This window comes from Larimichthys crocea, chromosome XXI, assembly GCF_000972845.2.
Source record: "Larimichthys crocea isolate SSNF chromosome XXI, L_crocea_2.0, whole genome shotgun sequence".
Classification (NCBI taxonomy): Eukaryota; Metazoa; Chordata; class Actinopteri; family Sciaenidae; genus Larimichthys; species Larimichthys crocea.
This window is the reverse complement of record NC_040031.1, coordinates 8953909-8959413: the sequence shown is the minus strand read 5'-3', so window position 1 is coordinate 8959413 and position 5505 is coordinate 8953909. Positions and strand designations below refer to the sequence as shown.

The 5505-nt window shown below is 41.0% G+C and overlaps 1 protein-coding gene across 11 annotated transcripts in view; it reads left to right on the top strand.

The window, feature by feature from the left end:
- The first annotated feature begins 248 nt into the window (after positions 1–248).
- The window catches only part of cnot1 (CCR4-NOT transcription complex, subunit 1), a 24802-nt gene continuing 19545 nt past the window's right edge, over positions 249–5505 (top strand). For 5 of the 11 annotated variants that reach the window (XM_010752010.3, XM_010752013.3, XM_010752012.3 and 2 more), the window contains exon 1: positions 251–412. The gene's annotated coding sequence lies outside the window, so the exon portion shown is untranslated. Of the gene's footprint in view, positions 413–752; positions 844–5505 lie in introns of those variants that run through there. The other 6 variants (XM_019258208.2, XM_027272578.1, XM_010752015.3 and 3 more) reach the window with 3 other exon arrangements.

Sequence of the window (5505 nt, the reverse complement as noted above, 5' to 3'; positions counted from 1 at the left end):
CCTCTCTCTTATTTTTTTTAAATATCTTTAGAAAACATTTCTTGTTGATCCGGTTTCCTCTGTATGAAACACAACACACACACACACACACACGTTCACAAACGCATTCAATTCTTTATTTTTTTTCCATCGTCAGATTGAATAAAACACAGGTACATGACACGCAGCACGGACGGACGGACTCAGGTGTTGTCGGCCACCTTGCGTCGGTCGCTCGGTCTCTCGGTCGGTGTCGCGCGCGCGGATAAACTCGGACACACACTTCGAACCGTGAGCGCGCGCGCCGCGGCGGTGACAGTCGCCATTTTATTTTGAAAATCAAACTGTAGGCAGAGCGACCCTTCCATTTCGTCAAGTTTGTTGTGGGAAACAAGAAGGGGATGAACGCCTGAACCACTTTCTTGGAAGCACGGTGAGACTCATAACACACCGGACAAACGCTCCGTCGACTGGGTTTTATATATATTTATATTTTTGTTGGATTTCCAACGGAGGGGAAGAAAAAATATTACCACGGAGCAGGGTGGCCGTTAGCCACCGCCGCGGGGGCGGTCTAATTACTGGAAAACAGCTGTCACACCGAGAAAGTAACGTTGCCTCGATTTTAGCAACGTGCGCAAATATATCAACCACGTCGCTCAGATTGCCGTCGGCGGCGATATTGCCATTTGTTCGGTTGCAAAGAGAAGTTGCTTCCTCTCCACACATTAGCCGGAGCCCCCCCCCCTCCTCCGGTAACAAGGTGAATGCTAACGTTAGCTCCCGCATCCGCAGTCCTGTCCGCGGCCTTTCACGGCTTTTCACGGCATGCGTGACCCGCCAACCGACGCTTTAACACACCAGGTTAGGTGGTTAAACATCTTATTAAAACACCTACGTGTGAATTTATGAACAAAAACAGAAACTTTTTTAGTTTTTCACCGATTTTCGGACAAGCTCGAAACGGGCTAACGTTAGCTTCGCGTGAATGCTAAGTGGTTAGCGGTTAGCGGGAGTTGGTAACGTCTCACAAAAGGTTTTTATTTTATTTTAGTTGGTGCATGTTAGTGGAGACGTGTCTAATAATTAAAAGGCTATGGTATGAGTCGGTGTGTGGCAGATTTTAACGCTTAATTATCCGGTAAACACGTCGGCTAACTTGTTTACCAGCGTCATGGTGATGTTAGCTCGCGGAGCTAGGTCAGGCTAGTGTGCTCAGACACTTTTAAAACGTGTTAATGTTCCGACCCGAGGCTCTGGGTCGTGTCTGGCCCGGGTAGGAGTCCGATAAACGGGCTGAAACATGCAGGTAAGCAAAGCGTGGCTAACTCCCGTTAGCTCTCTTTGTCTCAGTTTAACGCCTCCTGCTTTAATGCTCGTTCAAAACTCGCGGTGAGCTCCTCTTGTACGAGCTCATAAAGCTGCTGGAGTTATTGTTTCAACGTTATTATTAGTTATGAGCAACTTAAAGTAGCTTTGAATGTGTGTGTGTGTGTGTGTGTGTCAGGGTACAGCCGAGGCCTACTACTTTACTACTACGTTACTTTATGTAACTCTGCAGTGTCTCACATGAAACTTCTCAGCTTCATCTCGCATGCTGTGGCATTTCTAAAATCCTAATTAATTCAATTAATTCAAATGTGTTTCACTGAAACTCTGACCTAGGCCTCAAAGCCTGTCACAATATGTTGTTGCTGCACTGTAAATATTGCCCTTAGTTATAGTAGGGATGTAACGATTCACGATACCATTTTTTTAAAAATCAAAATGAGTTACAGACAAATTATGACCAAATAAAATAATCTTTTTTTATTTGTAGGAATAAAACTCACAGAAACTCTCAAACAGTTTGTGCAACTTACATCTTAAACAACAAAACACATGACAGATATCTCCTTTCTTTAGAAACAATCTCACAGGTAAACTGGTGTAATGTACAGTTTTCGCTCTCGAGGTGGCGTAACGTTACTCTATGTAACTCTGCAGTGTCTCACATGAAACTTCTCAGCTTCATCTCGCGTCCTGTGGCACTTCTAAAATCCTAATTAATTAATTAATTAATTAATTCAAATGTGTTTCACTGAAACTCTGACCTAGGCCTCAAAGCCTGTCACAATATGTTGTTGCTGCACTGTAAATATTGCCCTTAGTTATAGTAGGGATGTAACGATTCACGATACCATTTTTAAAAAAATCAAAATGAGTTACAGACAAATTATGACCAAATAAAATAATCTTTTTTGATATATTGTGTAGGAGACAACTTGACAGCCACTCGCGACACCAAGTTTGTGCAACTTACATCTTAAAAAAACAAAAACACATGAGTATATCTCCTTTCTTTGGAAACTAATCTCACCAGGTAACTGGTGTAAGTTGCAGTTGTGTACGGTCTTCGATGGTGGGTGACGTTACTTATGTACTCTGCAGTGTCTCACATGAAACTTCTCAGCTTCATCTCGCGTCCTGTGGCATTTCTAAATCCTAATTAAATTAATCAAAGTGTTTAAACGAAACTCTGTAATGGACCTAAGGCCTCAAAGCCTGGTCCACACAAGATATTGTGCTATGATATCTGGCTGTCATGTCCTTATAGTTATAGTGGGTGTAACGTTCATCGAGTTTTTTGTTTCGTTACTTTTTAAAAAAATCAAAAATGAGCTACGAACAATTATGACCAGAATCTAACATAATCTATTTTTTATTTGTATGGAGATAAAACTACAAACAGAAACATACTCAAAGTTGTGAATCTTTACACCAAGGCAATGCATTTAAACAATGACAATAATCATGCGTATATCCTTGCTTTGGAAAACCAACTCACGGTAAATGTGGTTGGATTGCGCGTTTATCGCGTCTCGAGGTGGCGATGACGTTACTTATGTAAACTCTGCAGTGCCTCACATGAAACTTCGTCAGTTCTCCCAGGCTGTGCACATTCTAAAATCCTAAGTGAAATTGAATGTAAAATGTGTTCACTGAAACTCTGTAATGGACCTAGGCCTCACAGCCTGTCACAATATGTTGTTGCCCGCTGTAAACATATTGCCGCTATAGTTATAGTAGGGTGATAAGGCAGTAATTCCTCAGCACTCACGACTCAATACACGATACGCAGTTTTTTGTTGAAAAGGAAGGAAAAAAAAAAGGGGAAAAATAAATCAAAATGAGTATAAAGAACAAATTTTATTGACCAAATAAAATAATCTTTTTAATTGAGTTATGAAAGTAATAGAGATCAAACTTAGCAGAAAGCTCTCAAACAGTTAGGGTGTTCTCATTATAAAAAAGTGCAACGTAGCTCGTCAACAACAAAACTGCATGACGTATACTCTCCTTTCTTTTAGAGACACTGCTAACAGGTAAACTGCTGTAAGCTGGGTGATCAATGTGATGCAGTTATTCGCTCTACGAAGGTGGGCGTGACGGTTACTTTGGGACGCTGATATGTTTTGTCTTGGATTGACCAGCTGTAGTGTTTGCTCCTACATTAGCATATGTACCTGCTGTTTGGTAATTTTGGTCCTGTCCATTCTTCACGGTGTGTTTTTAAAGATAAGAACACATATACTTTATTGAAGCAACCACAACGTGGAAATTCACTTCGGTACAGCCAGCGAAAAATAGAACCATGAAGGAAGCGAGCAAGTGATACACATAAAAAAATTACGCAAAAAGTAGGCATAGAAGTCGTATTGCAAGATGTGCTAGGACAAGTACATAGGGTATTTGTGATAAGATAGGGAATCCAAAGAGGCCGCCAAAACAAACCACAGGGGTGATTCAAACTAGAGCTCGATGTGAGATCCTCCTACGATAACGGGCCAAGCGCCCTCGTATTCTAGTGCTCACAGTAAACAAAAAAATACGATAGGTTAGATTGTGCCTTTGAAGACGGTCTTAGCGTTGGACCCAGAAGAAGCAATAGTGGACTCGAAACACCGGTGACTTTTATTGTGCATTAATAAGATAAACATCCAGACAAAGAACATACTCCTACTTCCTAAATCGCCTATACACAAAGAAATCGCGACTGCCATATAATAATTGTTTCTGTCAACCGGTGCGAATCGTCCAACGTGCGGTTTGTACCGATATTTAAATTAATCAGTAGCAACAAAAAGAATTTCCATCCACATAGTTGGTTCAAGGGTAAGAACAAAAATCCAACTGTTTAGTTGCGGGTATCACAGAGAAAGCTGCCTCTTTGTTTATTGCCCAAAAATTAATATGTCCTTTTCTTTTCCTGTTGTTTGGATTCCCAGATGCTGAACTTTATTTTAAAACTGAAGGATCTAACCTGTACCGGGGCCACCGACGGGAAGACTTATTTGGAAGCCACATTTTTTCACACTATTTGGGGGGGGAGGCAGAAAATAACCATCACATGAAGTGACTAAGGGATATATGGTGATTTTGCGCCGTGCTCCGGCCGCCTGCTTCCCGCCGCCAACCAGCAAGATCTTGACTCGCTCTCGCTGGCATTTGTCTAAATCAGCTAATCTGGTGGACAATTTAACAAAGAAAATTACGAGCCACCAAGCAAGAAATACAGCATGTAGTATCAAAGAAAGTGTGGTTTTTTTGACGTTCAGTCTACGAGGTTTGTCTACGTGAACTGTCTTAAAATGTGTCCTCTAACTGTACGATTATATCCCGTGCTCACCAGAGTTGTAAAAATCGTCACGGATCCTGAGGCAGAACAAGCATCTACTACACTTCTCTTCTCCCCGATGGTGGATCAGTGGCGATGGTAAAAAGCAGGTGGCAAGGACTATTCACACCAGGTATATTTGATGTAAAACAATTGAAACTTGTTTGTTTTAACTGGTTACATGATGCGCCAGGGCAGAAAACACATTAATCAATGTCAAAGTGTTTTAGAAATAAGCACTGCTCTCTGTGACAGAAGCGTGTATGAGGCCGCAACTTTGTTTGACACTGCTGACAGACACAGCTGGCTCTGGCAAACAGAGTTTTCCTATAATCATAAAGATAACATAAAGCTTAAAGTTTGATTTCAACCCTAAAGTGGTTCGAATGCTGTAGACCAATCTGTACTTGGAGTACTGAAAACTGAATGAATGACAAGAAATTTGGTTTTGAACGTTCTGAACAAGAGTTCAGTGTACATAAGAACATTATCATCCACTGTAGATTCAAATCTCTTTTTAAAAGTTATTTAAATCCTCAATAATGTGTAATGCATCTTCTTTGAGTCCATGTGTGTCACAGAATAAACACTGAAACTCTGACCATAATCTAGACATAGATTTGGCTTCACATCGAGAGCTTGCAGCGTCTGTAAAATGCTGCATACCTTTGGTTTACCAGTACAAATAAGAAAAAGCGACAAAGCACACCTTAAAAGGTTTCTTCAACTAGCTGCGTGTTTTCTGTCACTTAGAATCAACAAAGTAGCTCCAAGGTTAACTTCAAGGAGCGATGCACCGATTAGAAGTTTTTTACACTCCTGGGCTATAAGAGAGTCTGCAATTTCAGTGTGATTTTTCATTTATAACA